We start from the raw sequence: 11,901 nt of genomic DNA on the forward strand, positions 1-11,901 counted from the left end.
GAAGTCTAGAGGGACTGGTGGAGACACCCTCACTAGAGGAGTTGGGCATCGCTGTAGCCAGGTATCCAAAATGCTTTCAGAATCATCTGGAGTAAGGTTTAGAACAGAAACCACTGCTGTGTCAAGATCAGCAATGTGTGCACCTCTCCTCTCCTAGTAGACTCTACCTTAGGGAGGTATCAGTCCAGTTCATCTGATGGAGCTAGGAAAAGTGGGAAGAGTTTAAGCTCCAAGTGCTTTGAGGGGATGAGGGTACAAACATAGGTCAAAGTTCCTTTGTCCCATAGCATTGCAGCTCTGTAAGCAGATCCCATCCTGTTTTGATTGGACATCAGGATGCCTTCTTTATTTCTTCAGTTCACACTGGTTTGAAAAGTTACTAGCATCGTGTATCATGCATGATAGATTATACCAAATAACTAAAAAATCCTCAGCAACTTAACACAATGTATTCAGCAGCTTTATGCTCCTACAACAAAATACCTGAAGCATCTAAAATATACAGAGAAAAGATTTAATGAGCTGATTGTTTTGGAGGTTTGAAGTCCAAGACAAGGCAACTTTGTTGTTTTGGCCTCTGGTGGGAATGTGTGTGGAGTAGATTGTCGCATTTTCAACCACAGCAGAGTTCCACAGTTCCCTTCAGGGCACACCTTGGTGGCCTAAGGACCTCTCACAAGGTTTTCTCTCTTAAAGGTCCACAGAATCTCCTAGTAGCATCACCCCTAGAACAAACCTTTACTATATGGATCCTTGGTGGGATGTAATTAAACAACCACACTCAAACCATAACACAATGAAGTGTACTCAACATAATAGTTGAAGGTGAGTTGATGAGAAGAGGGGTGGGGTGAGGACGCTATATATTCCCTGCTGCCCTTCAGGTAACAAGGCCCTGCCTTTCCCTCCCCATTCCTTGGGATTGGGAGGTGAGGGAAGAGGGACACGGAATAGGATTACCTAGAATTTTAGGGTCTGGTCCTAGAAGTGACATAAATTATTCTTGACCACATTTCATTGCCAGAACCAGTCACATGGCTCCATCTTATTGCAAGCAACGTTAGAAACAAAATGACCAGAAGGAGGAGCAGCTGTGTTCAGAGAACTCACTGCAGAGTTCCTGCCTCATCTCCTGAGGTTCTGGGAGGCAGCTGTTTGTTAGGGGGTCGGTGGTAAGGCGCGGAGGTCCTCTGTGGCTTCTGTTACAGACATGGAAATCAGCATCTCATGGATGACCCAGAGGGGCCTTATGGTATGGATGCCCTGCTTGAGGGGCTCTTCAGTTTGAAGCTGGACTCAGCTGTGCATTGTAGAGCTACTTCTTGCTGGTTATCAGTCCTGTCCCAGCCACTGGAAAAGGCTTGTGAGTCTGGGATTTTATGACTTGAGCCTTTGTAGAGTGGCTCCACAGTGAGTCATCTGCAGCTCACTCATCCAAGTGACTCAGTCAGCAACACTGGAAACATTCAGGACCTGAGCTCAAGCATTTAAGAGGCTCTATGGGCCTCCTAGAACCTTCGAATTGGAGGGTGTTTTGTAAGGTGAGGAGTCAAAGACAGCAGAGTTCCCAATTCTCTCTTTTCTACAGGACACACGGCATGCCCAGGATGGATTTTCTAACATTTCTACATAGAGAAGTTCACAAATATAAAGAGAGAATGCCTTCAATTCTTCTTTCATCTTATAGGTAGGGCGGCCATCCACGCTGGTTTGCCAGGACTGCCTGGTTTATCCTTATTGTCCATGCACAATTCTCAGTGACTGCTTTCACTCTCAAAAATGGTCTTGGTTAATAAGTCATAGTCAGTCTACTTAGAGGGGACTGACACTTGGGCTCTGTCCTGACCTGTGATAGGATGCATCTCTCCAAGCAACCTGCACAGCTAGCTGCAGACTGATGCAGGAGTTGGGCCTGCATTACTTAAATCTTTATCATTGTCATCTTAGATGTTCAGCCTCACCAAGATTCTGGTATCCCATTTTCAAGTCTTGAAATCATGGGCCTGTGTTCAAGCAGTGTGCCATAAACAGACAAAAATGCAAAAACTGAGGGGATTATAGAAGTATAGACTATTAGATCCAGTTTGTAGGACCATGAAGATAAGTGACATCCCCAAAGTCACACAGAGCTCAAAGCTTCATTCTAACACAGACATCCTGATTCTGGGTGTCTCTTGTTTCCTCTGTTTCCACCTAGTCCACATCAGCCAAGATCCTAGAGGAGGACCGAAATTCAATGAACAATATCCACAGGATCTAGGTTGTGATTAGTTTATAGAGATGAAACGAGTTTTATGGATCCAGTTTCTGGGTAATTCATCACTGTCAACCAAACAACCTTGTTTACATAGAGTGACATACCTAGACCACACATCTTCTCAGCTCTGAAAATGACAAGTCACTGACAGGCCCATAGAGCACTTCTCTGAAGTTGAGGATGACATGTCTGCTGCATGAAGAATGAGCAAGATGCAAACTTCTGGTTAGTTGAATGACAATACAAAACAGGGGCTGGAATTAGGAGCGTTTGGAGAACAAAGGATGAGCAATGTATGTAATCAGAGAGTGATTAATGTTACCTCTAAACCTCTGTGTTAGCCAATCAAACTCTCCACATTTCTAGCTGTTGTCTGGGCTATGGTTCTATGCCTAGTTTGGAAGGTTCTAGACCTGTCTTAGCACTACAGGAGTGAGGTTAGACTGAGCTCTCAGCAATCAGGAGCCTTTTCCTTAGAGCTTCTAGGACACAAACAAAAAGATGAACTGGAGAAGCAGAGAACCATCTAGATCTTGGGGCTCAACACTCCATGTTCCCCTTCTCTTCCTCCTGCCTGACTTCTTTGGGACCTTGAAGGTGTAGGTTCAAGCTTACTTCATGGAAACTTAAACTCTTTGGAACTGGATGGGACTTTAGAGATTATCCAAAGATTCCACGCATCTTATATTGTATCCCTGAGAATGTGTAAGGAGATTCCAGGAGGTCTAAGGACTTAAAAAAGTGAATAGTTCTCATCAATGACATATCAGTTACATATTACAGATCAATTAAATGTGTGTTAGAATTATACAACTATTAGACAAATCTGTTAAGACAAGGCAAGTAGTAAGTAAATCCAAGTCAATGTAAAGAAGAATGTCAATAATATTAAAGTGGCACATGAATACAGCCAAAAAGTGTCAAAACCATATGTAATGAGTGAACTTTAGAGAAGTCTGATCTTGGGTATTTCTACTGTTTTACAGAGAAAATGAAGGTCCAGATAAAGGAAACGGTCACTCCAGGACTAGAAGTGTGGGGTCCCACTCCCTAAGATGTGTTTTCTAAGACCCACAGCTGGAAACTGATGTCTGGCTCACCTCTATGAAGTGAAGCCACTGTTCTCTCCTCCCACTGAGGGCCAGGCACTCCCCCTTTGTTCCTCGGGACATACATTTCCTGTCCTAACGAACACTCACTTCTATTTGGGGGATCTGAGAAGGAAGGCAGGGTTTGTGAGGACCCTCAGGGATCTTCCATGTTGCCTGGATCTTGTGGAAAAACCAAAGCAAACATTTCTGCTCACTCTTTACACAAAGAGCAATGTGTAAAGGAAAAAGTCTGAGGATGTTTTATAAGTGGATCTCTAGCTTCTGCGGGGCTTGTTGCCTGAGATGTGCTGCATTCATCCCACCACTGTGCCCAAGAACTGGGTGACAAGCTCCCGAACATCCTCTAGGGGAAGGAACTCAATCAGTCACACAGTGGTTTATGTTGGCTCTCTAGGGCTGAGACCTTCTCTTTCTGTTCCAAGGAGCATCATCCCCACCTACATGGAGCTATAAATATCAGAAGGCAGAAGAACTGCGTGTGCTAGAGCTCTAGCGCAGTGCCTTCCTGGGCCTGGTTTGGCCACTAAACACTAGCTGTATGTGCACACCCTGGGCTGGCAGGAGTCTGCGAGCTCTGCTGTCTGATGGCCAGCATCCAGTGCAGCTCAGGGCTTGTAGCCTGCATCCAAATGGCTCTCAAAGCTTCTAGATTTGGTCTAGGTGTTTTGATGTACAGGACCCAAGACTATGAAAGACCTAGTAGAGAGGAATGAATCAGAAAAAAAGTCTGAGGTAATGGAAAGGGTATTAATGACAGATTAAAGTTGAAAAGAAAGGCATGGAAAAACTACATGCCAAGCAAATAATAAGTAAAAGAAAAGTAGGGTGGCCATATAAATACTAACTAGCCCCGCAAAAAGAGTTAAGAAAAAGACATTTTATAGAAGTTGTCTTTTAATTACAAAAGGAATAATTCATGAGTAGCATATAGAAACTCTGAGCTGTACTTCACATAAAAATTCACGCTAAAACTGCGTCATACAACTGTCACCAGCACCATAAAGAAGTATGGAAAATTTTACACACCTTTCTAAAGATGAATGGATTGAGCAGGCAAAAAAAAAATAAACAAATAGCTCAGAGATTTGAACTCTATTAATAACTTTTGCCCAATATATAATGTTAGAATTTTTACTTCATTAGAGAATTCAGCCTTTTCAAATAAATATGGAACAGTGGTCAACTTCACTATGATTTTCACTTTTAAAAAATTGATTGACTTTCTTTTGAAAGTCAATATTCCATGGAATATTTCCAATCAAAAATTGATGGATTTTTGTCTTCTTATATATTAGTTATTATATTCCTTTCTAAGATATATTTTTTTCTTTCTAAAATGCATTTTATTAAGTATATAGGTACTACACATTTTTAAAGTGCACATATTCCCTGGGATTTCCTTGCATGTTACCAGTGATAGCTATTAAAATTTTTTTAAATGTTGAAATTAATGAACTAAAAACCTAACTCCAAAGGTTATAAAAGAACAGTGGTCTAATCTACTGGAAGCAGAAAAAGCAAATAAATATTGGAGCAAAATTAATAAAGAAAGAAAAAAGTAAGAAGAAATAGCTAAGAGAGCTGGCTCTTTGAGATGAGTAATAAAATAGAAAATCCATAGGCAATGTTGATGAAGTAAAAAAGCATGTAGAAACAAAACAGCAGGAATGAAAGCTGAGAATTCCTTTTATAGCATAGGCTTAAAAATCATGAGATAACTACACTGACTTTGGATATACTTGAAAACCTAGATGAAATACAACTTATCAGGACTGAGTGACTGAAAGGACCACAAGAATAGACCTAAAACTATTAATGAAAATACATCCATAGTTTAAAAATTCCCTATGAAATAAATAACAATAAAATCCTGTGCTCAGATAGTTTTATAATGAATTACAGCAAATATTTAAGGAACAAACAACTCTTGTCTTCTACTAACCTCTTCACGGAACAAAGAGGGAAATTATTAATCTTAATAGCAAAATTATGTAAGTTGTAAAGTAGGCAAATAGGGCCCAATTTCATAAATACATGCAAATAACCTAAATAAAATATTCTTAAGCCAAGTCCATCAATGCATTAGAAAAATACATTGTAATCATGTTGAATATATCCCAGGAATTTAAGAATAGTTAATTGAAAATATTGTTAATTCAACTTACTATGTTAATAAACTAGAGTAATAGTATATTATCATCTTAGAGATATAAAAATAGTATTTTAAAATTCAACACTCATTGTTGATTAATAAAGAAATCTTAATAAATTGAGAATTGAAGAAAATTTCTGTAATCTGATAGAGAATGTCCACCAAAATTCCACAGCAAAATCTTACTTAACAGTATGATCTTGCTGGGTACAGTGGCACATGCCTGTAACCCTAGCACTTGGGAGGCTGAGGCAAGAGGATCACTAGGAGTTTGAGGCCAGTCTGGCATACACAGTGAGTTCAAGGCCAGCCTGAACTACATAGTGAGACCTGGTCTCAAAAAAAAAAAAACAACAAAAAAAACCCACTAATATATACAGTACAATCTGAGAAAAATTGTTTTAAAAATCAGAAACAAGACTGGGATGCCTATTGTTACTTCTATTCAACATGGTACTTGTATGAAAAATAATAAAAGGAAAAGAATAATAATAACTGGAAAGGAAGAAAAAAGTCTATCATTATCATAGATAAAACAGCTGTCAATGCAGAAAATCCAAATATACACCAAATATTAAAAATAATAAAAATTAATTGAGAATACCTGATATAAGATCAGTACACAAAACAACTAGCATTTATGTCTAATCAACAACAAATGGTGATTAAACTGTGGTTTGTCTATGAACTGGACATCCACGGCAACTGGAAGAAACCAATGGGATCAGCTTGTATCACCACACACAAATCTCAATAAACAAAGCACGTTAAGTTCAGAAAAACAAGTTGCAAGTAGATATGTACACCATGATATCAGAATATGGACAAAACATACAAACATGCTGAGGAGTGATAGAAACCTTCCAGGATTGTGACAACCCTGGGAGAGAGAGACAGGAAGGAGGTAAGCAGTGTAGATTCTGCAGAAGTCAATGGCTCTTGTTTTAAGAGAAAGATCTGAGGGCAGAGGGTGGAGGTGCAAGCTGGTGGCAGACAGTTCATGCGTCAGGCTCTAGGCTCAATCCTTAACACTGCAGACATGGCAAAATGTTAGCATCTGTTTAATTTCAGGGTTTATTATACTATTTTCTTACCTTTTTTGCACGTTTTGAACATTCCATGATTACATTTTAGAAGGAAGAATTTTTAGGGGCAAACCTTGAGGCATGGCAGTAAGTGGGTGATGGACACAGGCTGAATGTCACATTCTCTCATGTAGTCACCCCCGGCAGAACTCAAGTGGCTTTGTGTGTGTGTATCTCGGGAAATATCCAAGAAACAGTATAGGTCATATGGAAGGAATCACTTGGACTTCTCAGTAATCTTCTGCCACAGGACATAGGCAGTTTGATCTTCTTTAAATTGAAGCAGAATTGGTTCCAGATGGGACCCACTCCTTCCCGGACTTCCACCCTACAAATGCTCATGTTTAGCATGGAAACTACTACAACCCGTATTCTGTAGCTGCGGGTATTGTGCATTTGTTTGAGACTAGCATAAATGCTGTTAAACACAGTCTAATGGAACCAATTTTGGAACCAGGGCCACTCAGGAAAATTCTCAGTGATAGGAAAACTAGGGCAAAAAACAAAGAAATTTATGCTCATTTCCTTGCTATCAGTATTGGATTGAAAAAGATGATGCTATAAAATCCCAATGAGCTGGGAGCAAGGGTGGGATGATTTGGAGGTGTGTCTCTTGGATCCTCTTATTTGTGAATCTCCCTTAAAATGTCCTTCCCATAATAAAACACAATCTCAGGGAGATAAATGAGCCGGTGCCTGTGGGTGGTGCAGAGTCTCTCAGAAGAAAGAACAATATAAAGAAAACGCGAAGCGCTGTAGTCTGCGTGTCTGATGAGGCTGCACACACTCTTTGTTTTGCAGATTCTTGATGAGGTTTGTTCCTTTGGGTAGCTTTTTCTTTTTTCTTGCCATGTGCTTAATTTTCTTCTCTTTCTGCTTTGTTGGAAATTCATGCTGTAAATGATGATTGCTTGATGCAATCTTGGTCATTCTTAAGAGGGGAGGGGAAGCCCAAAGTTCATCTGCTCTGGCCACTTGTCCCCTGGCACGGCTGTCCACAGTGCTGTAGGACTGAGGCTGATCCATTTTTTGTAAAAGCCAGAAAAAAAGGAACAGCACTAACCCAATAGCCATTCTAGGTCTGAAAACTTTTTCCTCTCTGAAGTAGTCTTCCTTCTCTCTAACCTAATTTCTTCACCTTGCAGTCTCAAAGGAAACTGAATGAAATGGAGTGGAAATTTCATGGAGAATACGTCTTCCTCTAACACAAAAGCCTGGCAGAAGAAGAATCACTTTGAAGCTCCCGCTACTCTGAAATAACTTGGTCATGGGGTTTGAGAAGAGTGTTAACACTGGCTGGCTCAGGTCAAGATGTGTGTATATGTATCAGGGTGTGTACCAGGGTCTGTGCAAGGCACTTTGAAATGTATTCTCCAAGTGAGGGTGTGCAGAGGTGAGCAACCACACTTATGACAGAGTCTGATGGAAATCTTAAAACAGTAAGGATTGCTGATGCGTGGGGGTGATTTTTGCCGAGAGAAGAAGAGGCGTCAAGAGGTGTGAAACCTATGGTCAGCACGGATGGAAGGGTTATACAACCAGAGGAACCCTTATATCAAGACAAAAAATGGCTGAGGAGGAAGAGGAGGATCAACAGGATGTGCACACTCTGTCATCCTGAGCTCCCTGTAGCTTGGCCTTGAAAGGGAGCAGTGCCCTCACAAACCCATTCTGTGTTTCCTGTCTGTGAGTACGCTCTCCTTTCCCATCTCTGCTGGTGACTTTTTTCAGAATGCGCCTTAACACAGAATCCTAAACTGCTAGGAGCAGAGGGCACAAGGTGAAGGGCAGGCCAGTGCTCTACAGTGAGTAAGAGCTGGGCTGCAGTTGGGACACATACTCAGGTCCAGCCCCTTGCTAGCTGAGTGGTCTTGGGTAACCCCTGATCATCTTAAGAGGAAGAAATACCAATGTAGGTCCTAGAGACCTTAAACACCCACTAAGCTCTAGATTTGGTGTTTCTCCCATGATTTACTCTGGGACCTTTTGCTTTCTGTAGATGGGAAAGGGCATTGTATCTGTACATACAGCAAAGCAGAGAGATTTTTCCTCTGAGTAACCTCATAAAGCTCTGAGCACCACAGGTACTGCTGGAGCAGCACACTGCAAATCCACAGAACTGCAAGTCTCTAGGATGCAGCACACCTCATGGCCAGCCTTGGATGCTGAGACCCAAGTTCTCGGCTGAGGACAGATGGATGTCTTGGAGTAGTGAAGGGGTAGTTAGTACTAGTTTCAAATGTTTTATGCTGGGGTCAGAAGGTACTGGAAGCAGTGGTGTTGCAGAGGGCTTTATTCTGGGTCAAAAGCCCTATCTCAGTCCGGATCGCAGCTGAATAGTAAAACCTAGTTCCAGAAATACATGTGGTTCTTACAACACAAACAAGGAACGAGTTCAGACAGGTTAGATGCCAAAAATAGGAAGTAAGAGGGGAGCTTGCATTGATCCAAACCTAGTACACCTAGATACAATGTCTTTTTCTACCACAAGATGTAATAACTGAGTCTTTTTATGAGGAAGTGCTTTGTGATAAAATTTTAAAAGGTATTTGTAGCTACACATGAATATAAGTAGTTGTCCCTTGGCATGATTGAAATACATATAGGGAATGTTAAAGTTTAAAAGGTTATTGCTCTGCTTCCTGGCCATTTGGCAGTGAACAGCTGTTCTCCACCACACCATTTCTACCTTGGAGCCAGTGAATCATGGACTGAACCCACTGAAGCCTGCTGGGACCAAAGCCAGCTGCTCATGCATGCTAGGTGAGGCCCTATCACTGACCTCCATCCCCAGTCCCAGTGTTGGTTTCAAAGGCAGAAGACAAGGACTGGGAGAAAATTCAGCATCCTGGAGACACCAACAGAAATGGTGCAACCTCTGTTTGGAGACCCTTTAGGTTGGGACTGCAGAAGAGAATTCATTGAACTCAGGTCCATGTAAGACCTTCCAGAGCCTTAAGACCCCCCCCCAGTATTATAGCATATAATGCCCTACACCTTCCTGATGTGACATGATGAGGAACCAAAACACCTACGAGGTGTCCTTGTCCAAAACTGTTCCCCTGGATCCAGTCCAGCCTCTAGAATAGCTGCCACTTTCCAGGAAAGACAGAGAAGGAGACTAGCAACACCAGGGGGAAGTGATCTGACAGATACCATACAGAAGGTGGGACTTTTGTTTAAAACAGCTGTTCTGATTCTTGTAAAAGTTAATGTCATTCAGAAAGTAGAATGGCAATTGCCAGGAGCTAAGGGTGGGAGTGAGAAATGGGAGTTATTGTTCAATAGGTATGGATTTCAGTTCTGCAAGATGGAAGTAGTGGTGACAGTTGCACAACATTACGAATGTACCTAATGCCACCAAATTGTACCTTTAAAAATGGTTTAAATGAGCTGAGCATGGTGGTGCATGCCTGCAATCCTGGCACTCGAGAGGCCGAGGCAGGATGATCGCCACAAGTTTAAATATAGCCTGGGGTGCAGAGTAAGTTTGAGACCAGCCTGAACTACATAGCAAAATCCTATATTAAATAAATGACAACAAAAAAGCTAAGATGGTGACTTTTATGGTACTTGTATTCTTTGCAAGTTTAAAAAATGTCAGTATCTCGGCTGGGTGTGGCTCAGTGGGCAGAGTGCTTGCCTAGCATGCGAGAAGCCCTTGGTGCAATTCCCAGCACTACAAAAAAATTTCTTTAAAGAACAAAGCCATCCACACAGCCATGCCTGTAGCTCTTGCTATGCAGGAGGCCCTGAGTTCCAGGCCACCTTGGGCAGCATAAAAAGACACTTCCTGCCCCCACCATCAGAAGAAAGAAATGAAACAAGGAAGCAAGAAAGAAAGAAGGAAAAAAGAAAGAAATGGAGAAAGAGAAAGGGAGGAAGGGAGGGAGGAAAGGAATGAAGGGACTGTTCTTGATAAAAAGCAACTAAAAATCAACCACAAATGCAAAAGATGAATTTTTAAGAATTTCTGGTTCAGCAAGACACAGCAGTTATGAAAGGCATTCTTGAGACAATCAGGGAAACGCAGACGTTTGCTGCTATTGTTCGATAGTGTAAAGTGACTGTTAGCCTCCCTACATGCAGTTACAATGCTGAGATTGTGTTAGAGAATCTCACGGGTCCTACAGCACGTGCACGGATGCGCTTAGAAATCCAATGTCCAGATGTCTGCGATTTACCTGTAAGTAGTTCTGAAAAGATAAAGTAAGCAGAATAAAGAACAAAAATAAATAATAAATAGTAAAACTGGCAACATGTTAACCATTGCTGGGTCTTGTACATGTTGAGCAAGGCTGGATCACTGAGTTATATTGCAAACCCAACAAGCATTAAATTTAAGCAGAAGATGTATTGGAGTCCATTACATCGTTTTTAAAAAACTGTTATGGTTGTTTGAATGGTTTAAAAATAAGATGATAGGATTAAATGGTATGATCTCTCCCTGTCCTTTTCCTTATGTAATTCCACGTGGGGTGTTACAGTGAAGACTGTGTTAACAGTGGACCCCAAGGGATGTTTCCAGGGGCATGAAAGAATAATGAATGATATACTTGTAGATACACAGAATTATGCATCTGTTACAACCCTCAGGGTATACAATACCAAGAATGAACCCTAAAATAAAAATGTGAACCTTATTTAATAATTATGGTGGAGTGATATCAGCTCACCATTTGTAACTGATGGACCAATATAGGACAAGAGGTTAACCATGAAGTGCTCTGCACAGGGGAGGGAGAGACTGTATGGAAAGTCCTGATACTTTCTGTTCAAGTTTTTCTATAAACCTGATATTTCTGAAACATTGCTGTTTAAATAGTCTATTATTTATGCCAGACATGATGATGCATGCATGTAATTCTTAGACTCTGGGAGGCTGAAGCAGGAGAATTATAAGTAAAAGCCCAGTCTAGGCAACTTACCAAGACCCTGTCTCAAAATAAAAGACATAAAATAAAAGGGTTGGAGATGTAGCTCAGTACTCTGCGTTCAGTCTCCAGTACCAGAAAAGCAACCACAAGAACAAACATACAAAAACAACCTCAGTGTAGTTAAGCGTGAAAAATTAAGGGGAAGAAACCAAGGAGGAAAATAAGTGTTAAATAATCTGAGAAGTTATTAGATGTCAATGCATACATTGGAGTGCTCCATAATTATGAAATAGAAACAAATTCAGTTCTGAAATTCATGGAAAGTAGGCAAAAATGGAAACACAAGATTAAAAGCATACATTTAAAACTAGGCATGGTGTTGTTCACCTGTAGTCTCAGCTACATGGGGAACTGAAGC

General features: G+C 41.0%; 1 protein-coding gene across 1 annotated transcript in view; it reads left to right on the plus strand.

The window, feature by feature from the left end:
* Kcna6 (potassium channel, voltage gated shaker related subfamily A, member 6) overlaps nt 1-11,403 on the plus strand; it is a 61,608-nt gene extending 50,205 nt beyond the window's left edge. Inside the window, exon 2 of the mRNA XM_005378742.2 lies at nt 7,752-11,403. The gene's annotated coding sequence lies outside the window, so the exon portion shown is untranslated. The remainder of the gene's footprint in view (nt 1-7,751) is intronic.
* Nucleotides 11,404-11,901: the final 498 nt, after the last annotated feature.

This window comes from Chinchilla lanigera, unplaced genomic scaffold (assembly GCF_000276665.1).
Source record: "Chinchilla lanigera isolate Chin_1 unplaced genomic scaffold, ChiLan1.0 scaffold00012, whole genome shotgun sequence".
NCBI lineage: Eukaryota > Metazoa > Chordata > Mammalia > Rodentia > Chinchillidae > Chinchilla > Chinchilla lanigera.